A 12,277-nucleotide genomic window follows, 5' to 3' on the forward strand; every position below is an offset into this window, starting at 1 on the left:
GTGCAATGGCGCGATCTCGGCTCACCGCAACCTCCGCCTCCTGGGTTCAGGCAATTCTCCTGCCTCAGCCTCCCGAGTAGCTGGGATTACAGGCATGCACCACCATGCCCAGCTAATTTTTTGTATTTTTAGTAGAGACGGGGTTTCACCATGTTGACCAGGATGGTCTCGATCTCTTGACCTCATGATCCACCCACCTCGGCCTCCCAAAGTGCTGGGATTAAAGGCTTGAGCCACCGTGCCCGGCCTCTTTTTTTTTTTTTTTTTTTTAAGAGACAGGGTTTCACCATATTGGTCAGTCTGGTCTTGAACTCCTGACCTTGTAATCCACCCTCCTCAGCCTCCCAAGGTGCTGGGATTACAGGCGTGAGCCACTGTGCCCAGCCTGTTCTTGTCTTTTCTAGTTTTCAGAGCTGCATTTCTTGCTTTCCTTGGCTCACGGCCTCCTCTTTACTCTCTGAAGGCCACAGCAGGGCATCTATAAATTCCTATGCCTCTGTCAGAACATCACATTGTGTCCCTCTGATCTCTTGCCTCCCTCAGGGTTCTGTGATTACACTGAGCCCATGCAGACAATCCAGGATAATCTCCCACCCATCTCAAGATCCTTACTTTCATCATGTAAGCAAAGTGTTTTCTGCCACATAAAGTAACATTAATGGGATTAGGATGTGGACAACTTGGGGACTATTATTCAGCCTACCACAATGGCATGGATTTTTTTTTTCTTTGACACAGAGTCTCACTCTGCCTCCTAGGCTGGAGTGCAGTGGCGAGATCTTGGCTCACTGCACACTCCACCTCCCAGGTTCAAGAGATTCTCCTGCCTCAGTCTCCCAAGTAGCTGGGATTACAGGCACTCACCACCATGCCTGGCTAATTTTTGTATTTTTGGTAGAGATGTGTTTCACCATGTTGGCCAGGTTGGTCTCAAATTCCTGACCTCAAATGATCCGCCTACCTTTGTCTCTCCGAGTGCAGGAATTACAGGCATGAGCCACTGCACCGGACCTGGCGTGGATAATTTTAAGGAAAATAATTTATAAACTCAACTTCCAAAGGCACTTTCCCAAAACTGCCCATGGGTGTGAAAAGAGTGAAGCAGCCAGATTGCTTCTTCTTTTTCACCTCCTCTTTCACAATTGCCTCCTCAACCGTTGCAGAAGAAAGGCTTACCTTCTATACTCCTCCAAATCTTACTATAAGTGCATCCCAGGGTGTGGACACGTCCCCAGAATTCAAAAACAGCCACAAATAGAAATACTGGTGTTGATATGAGAAAGTAAATTACTTTAATGACTGGATAATAAAACCTTTGGAAAAATTATGTGGTTTCAATTCCTTGTTTTCATACGACCTACTTGAGTTATTATCTAATAGATCATCATGAATAATTTTCAATGATAGATAATTATGTAACTTTTGGCCTATGACATAGGAGTTAAAAAAATTCAGTGTGACATTACTGTAACAAGACCTTTTCCCTTTCTATCTACTTTTTCTTTTCTTTCTTTTTTTTTTTTTTTGATCTTGCTCTGTTGCTCAGGCTTGAGTGTGAGGACGCAATCACAGCTCACTGCAGCCTCCATCTCCTGGGCTCAAGCTATTTTTCTGCCTCAGCCTCCCAAGTAGGGGAGACTACAGGCACCTGCCACCATGCCTGGCTAATCTTTGTATTTTTTTTTGTAGAGATGAGGTTTTGCCATGTTCCCCAGGCTGCTCTTGAACTCCTGGGCTCAAACAATCCACCTGCCTCAGCCTCCAAAAGTCCTGGGATTACAGGCCGTGAGCCACTGCACCCACTCCAATCTATCTACTTATTCATGTGTGTCACTTATACCTATCAGATGAAAAAATAGGAATATAATTGATGTGAACCCTAGCCCATTCTAGCAATAAATTCCAACTATCCAACCTTGCATATATGAACTAATTGTAAGAAGAAGAAAAAAAAGACTTCTACATGACATCCATTTAATTGAGTGGGATTGTCTTTTTTGTTTAATAATTATTTATCAAAATTTGCATTATTGTTTTCATCTAATTATAAACCACTAATAATTGTAATGATTACTAAGTCTGGAATGTACTGTCAAGACACTTCGACCTTCAGGATGACAAGTGATTTCTTTTCTTTTTTTCTTTTTTTTATTTTGAGACTAAGTTTCACTCTTGTTGCCCAGGCTGAAGTGCAATGACACCATTTCCACTCACTGCAAACTCTGCCTCACCGGTTCAAGTGATTCTCCTGCCTCAGCCTCCCAAGTAGCTGGGATTACAGGCATACGTCACCACGCCCAGCTAATTTTTGTAGTTTTAGTAGAGAGGGGGTTTTACCATGTTGGTCAGGTTGGTCTCAAACTCCTGACCTCAAGTGGTCTGCCCACCTTGGCCTCAGAAAGTGCTTGGATTACAGGTGTGAGCCGCCGCACCTGGCCATGATTTATTTTTTTAAAAAAACATATTTTAAGGATGTAGTTTCCGTTTAGCTTCTAGCTCTAGAGGTCAGAAGTCTGATTTCACTGGGCTGAAAACAAGTTGTTGGCGGGCTACGCTCCCTCCTTAGGCTGTAGGGAAAAGGTGATCAATCCAAGCATAAAATAGATCATGATAAAATCTGTGAGGAAAATGGAATGCGAATACTAGATCAAAGAGGAAAAATGGTCATTTTTTTTTTTTTTGAGACAGAGTTTTGCTCTTTTGCCCAGGCTGGAGTGAAGTGGCATGATCTCTGCTCACTGCAACCTCCGCCTCCCAGGTTCAAGCGATTCTCCTGCCTCAGCCTCCCAAGTAGCTGGGACTACAGGTGCCCACCACCATGCCTGGCTAATTTCTTGTATTTTTAGTAGAAACAGGGTTTCACCATGTTGGCCAGGCTGGTCTTGAACTCCTGACCTCAGGTGATGCACCTGCCTTGGCCTCCCAAAGTGCTAGGATTACAGGCATGAGCCACTGCACCCGGTGACAAAATTTTAATGTTAAAAACAATACTTTGATTAAAATAAAGACCTTTTCAGCTGCTGTGGTGTCTTGCAACTGTAATTCCAGCACTTTGGGACTCTTGAGGTGGGAGCATTGCTTGAGCCCAGGAGTTCAAGACCAGCCTGGACAACACAGCAAACCACTTCCCAGCCCACAAAACAAACGACCAAACAAATAAATAAAAACCTTTTCATGTATTTTTTTATTAGGTTATAGTCTCTAGCTGCTTTTACATGTATTATACTGAATGTATTTATAAGAATAATGTTTAATTTAAAATTTTTTTTTACAAATCTGCCAGAAATTATATGCTTTGCAACTATTTAAATTTGTGATGTCAAATTTTAGATGTCAACTTAAAAATATATAAGGGGCACATATAAAATATTTTAATATATACTTTAATATTTAAAAATTAATTTTGTAAATGGTGATTCTCTGAATTCTCATCTTAACTCTCTAAAATTTTATTTCCTTTAGGAAAAATACATTACAAACCACAAAACTTCATCTTAAAACATAGAGATGCTGCAGAAATGGATGACATTTACTTAGCTCTCTTTCTTTCCCATTGTGACCACAAAAATGTCAACAAATAGACAAGAGACCTATACAAATGTCTATGATAAACAGTCGACTTATCACTCACAGCCATAGTTTCTAACTCTGGCTATCTTTGCTGGAAAGTTTTTGGTTTTTGTTTTTCTTTTTTTAATTACTTTAGAAAACCATTTATTAAAGGAAGAGTGCTTAAACATTAATTTAGGTTAATACAAAGAGTGTAGTGACTCCCTAGATCGAGGCATAGATTGCCAGCAACCCAGAGCTCACATGTACCAATTCCCCATCAAACCCCTTCCCAGTCCCCAGAGGAAACCACATTGACATTGGCAGTAATAACTTCCTTGCTTTACTTTCGGGTTATAATAATACCGATGTTATGCAAACATCGAAGTTTAGTTCTGTCTGGCTTTGAACTTGATATAAATGAACAAGTATTTCAGATAGCATGTATTCTTTTGTCTGGGCTTCCAAAACTTAATATTAGGTTTTTAAGATTCATATATATTGTTGCCTGTAGCTACACTTTATTTTCACCATCAAATTCTTACCATTGTATGAACAGATCACAGTGTATCCATTGCTGCTGAACAGTTGCTGCTGTGAACATCCTTGTACATGACTCCAGGTGGACACATGCACAGGTTCCTAAGAGTGAGATGACTGGGCACAAATAGTTGAATCTTTAATTTTACTAGATAATACCAAACTCTTTTAACTCTTGGCACTACCACATTTTAAAATTTCAGCTAATTTGGAACATGTATAATGGTATTATATTTCATTATTTTTTTTCTTTTTTCTTTTTATGTTTTTTTTTTTTTTTTGGACAGAGTCCTACTCTGTCGCCCAGGATGGAGTGCAGTGGTGCGATCTTGGCTCACTGCAACCCCTGCCTCATGGGTTCAAGCGTTTCTCATGCCTCAGCCTGTAGCTGGAATTATAAGTATGTGCCACAAACACCTGGCTAATTTTTGTATTTTTAGTAGAGATGGGGTTTCACCATGTTGGCCAGGCTGGTCTCATTCCCAACCTCACGTCATCTGCCCACCTTTGCCTCCCAACGGGCTGGGATTACAGGCGTGAGCCACTGCACCTGGCCTAGGAATTCTTATATATTCTAGATATGAGCTGCTTTGGGTTACATGACTTACACAGTTTTTTTTCCCTACCTTGCAGCTTGCCACAAAGCAAAACTAAAATGTTTTCCACAGCCACTCTTCCATTTTAAATTCCTACTAGCAGTATATGAGGGTCCTGATTTCTCCACAACCTTGCCAACACTTGTTATTGTTTGTCTTTTTGATTCTAGCCATCCTAGTGGCTGTAAGGTGGTATCTCACTGAGGTTTTGATTGAAATTTGTGGTTTGTCTTTTAATGGTGCCTTAATAAATACATGTTTTCAACTTTAATGCTCAATACAACAATCTTTTCCTTTATTGTTAGTATATTTAATGACTTAAGAACTCCTTCCTAGGCCGGGCACAGTGGCTCAAGCCTGTAATCCCAGCACTTTGGGAGGCCAAGGTGGGAGGATCACGAGGTCAAAAGATCGAGACCATCCTGGTCAACATGGTGAAACACCGTCTCTACTAAATATACAAAAAATTAGCTGGGCATGGTGGCACGTGCCTGTAATCCCAGCTACTCAGAAGGCTGAGGCAGGAGAATTGCCTGAACCCAGGAGGCGGAGGTTGCGGTGAGCCGAGATCGCGCCATTGCACTCCAGCCTGGGTAACAAGAGCGAAATTCCGTCTCAAAAAAAAGAACCCCTTCCTTTTTCAAAGGTCGTGAAGATAGTTTTCTGTATTGTCTTTCAGAAATTATTTATTCTGTTATCCAGACTGGAGTGCAGTGGCACAATCTTGGCTTACAGCAACCCCTGCCTCTGGAGTCCAAGGAATTCTTGTGCCTCAGCCTCCTGAGTAGCTGGGACTACAGGCACAGGTCACCATACCAGGCTAATTTTTTTTGAATTTTTAGTAGAGATGGGGTTTCATCATGTTGACCAGGCTGGTCTTGAACTCCTGACTTCAAGTGATATGCCCACCTCGGTCTCCCAAAGTGTTGGGATTATAGGTGTGAGCCACTGCAGCTGGACTGTTTAATCACTTTCATCATTCTGATAAATATCTATCTAATATCTATTTTGTCACTTTTATCTTTTTTTTTTGGAGACGGAGTTTCACTGTTGTTACCTGGACTGGAGTGTAATGGCACGATCTCAGCTCACCGCAACCTCTGCCTTCTGGGTTCAAGCAATTTTCCTGCCTCAGCCTCCCGAGTAGCTGGGACTACAGGCGCGCACTACCATGCCCAGCTAATTTTTGTATTTTTAGTAGAGATGGGGTTTCACCATGTTGACCAGGATGGTCTCGATCTCTTGACCTCATGATCCACCCGCCTCGGCCTCCCAAAGTGCTGGGATTATAGACGTGAGCCACCGCGCGGCCCTTTTTTTTTTTTTTTTTTAAAGACTGAGTTTCACTCTTGTTGCCCGGGCTGAAGTGCAATGTCACAATCTTAGCTCACTGCAATCTCTGCCTCCTGGATTCAAGTGATTCTCTTGCCTCAGCCTCTGGAGTAGCTGGGATTACAGGTGCCTGCTACCACACCCACCTAGTTATTATACTTTTAGTAGAGACGGGGGTTTCACCATGTTGGCCAGGATAGTCTTGAACTCCTGGACCTCAAATGATTCACCTGCCTCAGACTCTCAAAGTGCTAGGATTACAGGTGTGAGCCACTGTGCCTGGCCTGGAGTTTTATATATTACTCAAATCAGTTTCCCCAAAAACTGAGACTGGAGTTAATCAAGTTTAGCCTAAAGCTGCCTCCTTACATATTTAAGTTCAGCCTAAAGGTTTTTCTGTACATCTTGAACTATAACAAGCGTAGGTGTAAACCAACCGCAGCCCACACCTGTGCCAATCACTGAGTTTTGGCCAATCAAATATAGCCAACTGTTTGAACCATGTTCAATAAGGCAAAACTGAGCTGTAACCCATCCAGTGTTTCTGTGCTTCATTTCTGATTTCTGGACATCATTTCCTTTTTTTTTGTCCGTAAATCTTCTTTCACCACATGGTTGTGCTGGAGTTTCTCTGAATCTCTTGTGATTCTGGGGCTGCCCAATATGCGAATCGTTTAGTGCTCAATTAAACTCCTTTAACTTTAATTTGGCTGAAGTTTTTCTTTTAATAGGCCTATTCTTAACACAGCAGCCACAGTGATGATGTGAAAATAAGAGTTAAATCCCATTACTACTCTACGCAAATACTTCCAACAGTTCCCAGTCACAGTAAAAGCTGTAAGGGCAAAAAAGTGTGATACCTTTCCTCACCCATCTTAAGGGTCATGGCAGGCACTCGTATAATGTAAGACAGGTTAATAAGAGAAAAGCATAACAAATTTACTTCATCAAAGTTTTAGGTGACACCTCTGTCTTCAGAAATGAACACCAAAAGACCCAGAGAAAACTGTGTTTCTGTGCTTAGGGCTGATGAAGAACGGGCAGCTGTGCAGGAACGTGATCAGACAAAAGGGTATGATCTAATGGTAATGGACCAAGTGGGGAAACGCAGCAGGCCTGTCTGTTCAGAGCCTTCTTGACCACTCTGTGCAGCATTCCTTCCTCCTGGGTTTGGGGCAGGACACTTCTGGAATGAGGGTCTTCAAGGGAGGACAGAGAGAGTGATCTTTTCAGGTTTTATGGCTTAATTGGGGGAAGAGAAGTTCTAGTTCCTCTGAACAATCTTGGGGAAGAGGAATTATGGTTTCTGTGACTCTTAGGGGAGAAAGAGAGGCAAGAGACAGGAGGGCAGAAGAAGGTCAGAGAGACTTTGCTTCTGAGGCTTTTTAATCTCTAAAGTACTTAGCATGCCAAAGCGCCATACTTTGGGGTATCATTTTCTGAGCTCCTACAAAGCTAAAGTCAGTTTCTATAATTGTTATTTGCTCTCTTCCTCCTCATCCTCCTCTCCCTGGCCCTCCCACACTTTGTTACAACTCTGACCTTTCTTCCAACTCCTCACTACCTGGCTCACTCTATTCGTCTGTTTTCATGTTGTTGATAAAGACATACCCCAGACTGGGAAGAAAAAGAGTTTTAAATGGACTTGCAGTTCCACATGGCTGGGGAGGCCTCAGAATCATGGTGGGAGGCAAAAGCCACTTCTTATATGGCAGTGGAAAAGAAAATGAGGAAGAGGCAAAGCGGAAACCCTTGATAAATTCATCAGATTTTGTCAGACTTATTCAATATCATGAGAATATCACGGGAAAGACTGGCCCCCATGATTCAACTACCTCCCCCAGGGTCCCTCCCACAACACTTGAGAATTCTGTTTTGTTTTGTTTTTTTGAGATGGAGTTTTGCTGTTGTTGCCCAGGCTAGAGTGCAATGGCACAATCTCAACTCACTACAATCTCCTCTTCCTGGGTTCAAGCAATTTCCCCTGCCTCAGCCTCTGGAGTAGTTGGGATTATAGGCACCTGCCACCCCACCTGGCTAATTTTTGTATTTTTTGTAGAGACAGAGTTTTACCATGTTGGCCAGGCTGGTCTTGAACTCCTGATCTCAGGTGATCCATCCGCCTCAGCCTCCCAAAGTGCTGGGATTACGGGTGTGAGCCCACGCCCAGCCTACAAGTAGGAATTCTGGAAGATACAGTGCAAATTGAGATTAGGGTGGGGACACAGCCAAATCAGCTCACTTACTCTGGTCCAGGGTCAGTCTGCTTGCTGTTCTAACACACTAGGCACATAATACCCTGCTTAGAGCCGGTACGCACGTGGCTCCCTCTCTTGTTGTCTTCACATCTCCATAAATGATACTTTTTCTGTGAAGTCTTCCCTGACCACCTTGTTAAAATTCTAAACCCTGGCTGGGCACCGTGGCTCAACTGTAATCCCAGGATGCTGGAGACCAAGGTGAGTGAATCACCTGAGGTCAGGAGTTCAAACCAGTCTGGCCAACATGGCAAACCCTGTCTCTACTAAAAATAAAAAAAATTTAGCTGGGCATGGTGGTGCACACCTGTAATCCCAGCTACTCGTGAGGCTGAGGCAGGAGAATTGCTCCAACCCAGAAGGCAGAGGTTGCAATAAACCGAGATTGTGCCACTGGGTAAGAGAGTGAGACTCTCTGTCTCAGAAAAAAAAAAAAAAAAAAAAAATTCTAAGCCCCATCTCCCAATTCTCCTGACATTTTTCTATGTAAAAAATTTTTCCCAGCTGGGCGCAGTGGCTCATGCCTGTAATCCCAGCACTTTGGGAGGCCAAGGCGGGTGGATCATGAGTTCAAGAGATCGAGACCATCCTGGTCAACAAGGTGAAACCCCATCTTTACTAAAAATACAAAAATTAGCTGGGCATGGTGGCACATGCCTGTAATGCCAGCTACTCGGAAGGCTGAGACAGGAGAATTGCTTGAACCCAGGAGGTGGAGGTTGCGGTGAGCCAAGATCGTGCCATTGCACTCCAGCCTAGGTAACGGGAGCAAAACTCTGTCTCAAAAAAAAAAAAAAAAATTTTCCCCTGGCAGTTGTCATCATCTGAATTCCTATGGATTTTAGATTTTACTGATATAATGTTTTCTCCCCACTACAATGTGAACTCCACAAGGTTAAATATTTTGTCTGTTTTGTCTACTAATGGCCATTCATGACAGAAAAAAAGTGACTGTCTTAGAGGAGGCCCTCAATGTGTTTTTGTTGAATATTGACTATATGGACAAATCAGAGGTAGGGGATGATCTAAAGAGAAGAGTCGGCTGGGTGCGATGGCTCACGCCTGTAATCCCAGCACTTTGGGAGGCCAAGGCAGGCTGATCATGAGCTCAGGAGTTAGAGTCTAGCCTGATCAACATGGAGAAATCCTGTCTTTACCAAAAATACAAAATTAAGACAGGCGTGGTGGTGCATGCCTGTAAAACCAGCTACTCGGGAGGCTGAGGCAGGAGAATTGCTTGAACTTGGGAGGTAGAGGTTGCAGTGAGCAGAGATTGCACCATTGCACTCCAGCCTGGGCAACGAGATCTAAATTTCATCTCAAAAATAAAAGAGAAGCATCAAGGATGACTCAAATTTCTTTTGTCTGGATAACTGGGACTGGGGCTGCCACTTTCCAAGACAGGGAAGAGCAGGTTTGCGGAAGGTGTGATGACAGGTCATCTCCAGTGTCATGAAGAGAAAGAACTGAGGCAGAGTGCACTGATGGGGCAATCCATTCTCTCCAACTCTGGCAACTCTAACAGTTCCTTAGTCAGATTTATAGCTGCCACAGATATTCTCTGAAAGTTGGAAATGGAAGGAAGAGGTTAGTAGGTCTTATTTCAGTTCAATATTGGGCTTGTGTCTTTGGTTCCCATCAATTCAGTTACTTCACAAGTCAGAAGAGGCAGAGATTAACTGATAGATGCAACTGGCCGCTGTCTGGTGGTAGAAAGAATAATCCTGAAGGTTATGGTTCATGGTCCTATAGGACATTAACCATTTTTGTATCCAACCCAGCAATCTGACTAATATTCCTTTGTTAAATTGCCTAGAAACACCCACAGTTCTCAAATGCACTTTAAACTGATTTTAATATCTTACAGATTCTTTCATTAATTAATAAGTTGTAGAAAATCTTTGACATGTATTCACTTTATATTTGCATGAGTAATGACTCTAGCATTTTGAAAATTATGTTTTAATATGACTTTTACAGAACTAAAATGCTGCCACTTAAAATGATACCTGAGCACTTACTCATTGATTAGTCCAACCTTGTGATGACATGAATCTCCCTGTCTCCAGCACACTAATGCAGTTGGGAACTGGCTAAACTTCAGGCAGCGGAGAATGTTTAGCTGCTTGCTGCTTTTTGAAAAATAAATAAAGGGCTTCAGAATACGCCACCCCAAAATATGCTGTTTTGGCATAGTCATTTGAGCTTAAGGCACAGGAGAAACAGCTGATGCAGGAAAAGCTCTCTGATTCTGTCTTTCTACCTAAAAACAGGTACAATTTTCCATGAGAATCGTGCCTTCTGTGTATGAGGAAGAGAACATTCTTATCACCGTAGAAAGGGAATTGACACTGGAATAGATCTATGCCCAGTCTTACTAAAATAACCTTTAACTTCCACTGGTTTACCCCTTTATATTTCCACAATTTAGTGCCATTACACCAAGCCCCTTTGTCTTGCCACATCTACATAATTTATAATTCTTTGTGTAAAAAGGTACATCATAGTTCCTTGGTATCTGCAGGCTATTGGTGCTATTGCCACCCCTTATATATACAAAAATCTGAGGATGCTCAAGTCTCTTATATAAAATGGCATAGTGTTAGCATATAAGCTATTACATCCTCCTGTATAGTTTATTTTTTTATTTTATTTTATTTCTTGAGAAAGATTTGCTCTGTCACTCAGGCTGGAGTGCAGTGGTGTGATCTTGGCTCACTGCAACTTCTGCCTCCTGGGTTCAAGTGATTTTTGTGCCTCAGCCCGTAGCTAGGATTACAGGCATGCACCACCACACCTAGCTAATTTTTATATTTTTAGTAGAGACAAGGTTTTGCAAGTTGGCCAGGCTGGTCTTGAACTCCTGGCCCTAAGCAATCCTCTTGTCTTGGCCTCCCAAAATACTGGGATTTTAGGCATGAGTCACTGTACCTGGCCCTCCTGTATACTTCGAATCATCTCTAAATCACTTATACCTAATACAATGTAAACGCTGTGTAAGTTGCTGTTATACTAAATTGAATTTTTATACATTTGTATTTTTTATTTATTTCTAAATATTTTTCATCTGAGGTTTGCTTAATCTATGAATGTAGAACCTGCAGATATGGAGGGCCAACTGCCTCTTTGGGTCTTTTTTTTTTTTTTCTTTTTTTCTTGAGATAGAGTCTCTCTCTGTCACCCAGGCTGGAATGCAGTGGACGGGACGGTATGCTGATAATTTTGAAGGCATTTCTATTTTTATTCCACCAATAATTTTAAAGCTAGCTGGCTAAGTTATACTTTAAGTCACATGAACTTGAAAATTGCTTAGACTTATTTACTTAATTTATAAGAGCTCTTTTACTTTTTTTTTTTTTTTTTTTTTTTTTACAGTCCAGAAGTCTTTTATTTTTTTTAACACCTATTATGCCATGAATTCATAGGGAATAGGTTCCAGCAGCTCAGGCTCCTTCCCATTGGTTCTCACAAAGTGTGCTTCTCTGGGTGGAGCAGGCTGTCGCTTCAGTTGGACCCAGGTACCTTTCTCTTTGGCTTCCTTCTTTTTCTGATCATTTTCCTTCACACGTTTTAGGAAGCTATCTCGGCTCTTAGAGTGCTTGATGTGCTCAATACGCACATTAATTCTCTTGGCAAGAATCTTGCCCTTAACTTGTTTGTTTACAACAATGCCAACAGCATGCTGGGTAACATTGTAGACTCTTCCAGTTTTGCCATGATAACATTTGTGGGGCATTCCTTTTTGAACAGTACCCATTCCCTTGATGTCTACAATATCACCTTTCTTATAGATTCGCATATATGTGGCCAAAGGAACAACTCCATGTTTTCTAAAAGGCCTAGAGAACATGTATCGAGTGCCTCTCCTCTTTCCCTTTGTGTTCGTCATTTTGGCGAATTACTGGAAGATGGCGGTTCCAGCCAAAAAGAAGCAAGAGCTCTTTTACTTATAAGCCAATTTGGTAGACACAACATATAACAATAAGTGTACCTACAAACAAA

General features: G+C 42.0%; 1 pseudogene; it reads right to left on the minus strand.

Moving 5' to 3' along the window:
• Window positions 1-11,619: 11,619 nt before the first annotated feature.
• On the minus strand, window positions 11,620-12,170 carry LOC100407944 (ribosomal protein L21 pseudogene; annotated as a pseudogene).
• Window positions 12,171-12,277: the final 107 nt, after the last annotated feature.

This window comes from Callithrix jacchus, chromosome 9 (genome assembly GCF_049354715.1).
Source record: "Callithrix jacchus isolate 240 chromosome 9, calJac240_pri, whole genome shotgun sequence".
Classification (NCBI taxonomy): domain Eukaryota; kingdom Metazoa; phylum Chordata; class Mammalia; order Primates; family Cebidae; genus Callithrix; species Callithrix jacchus.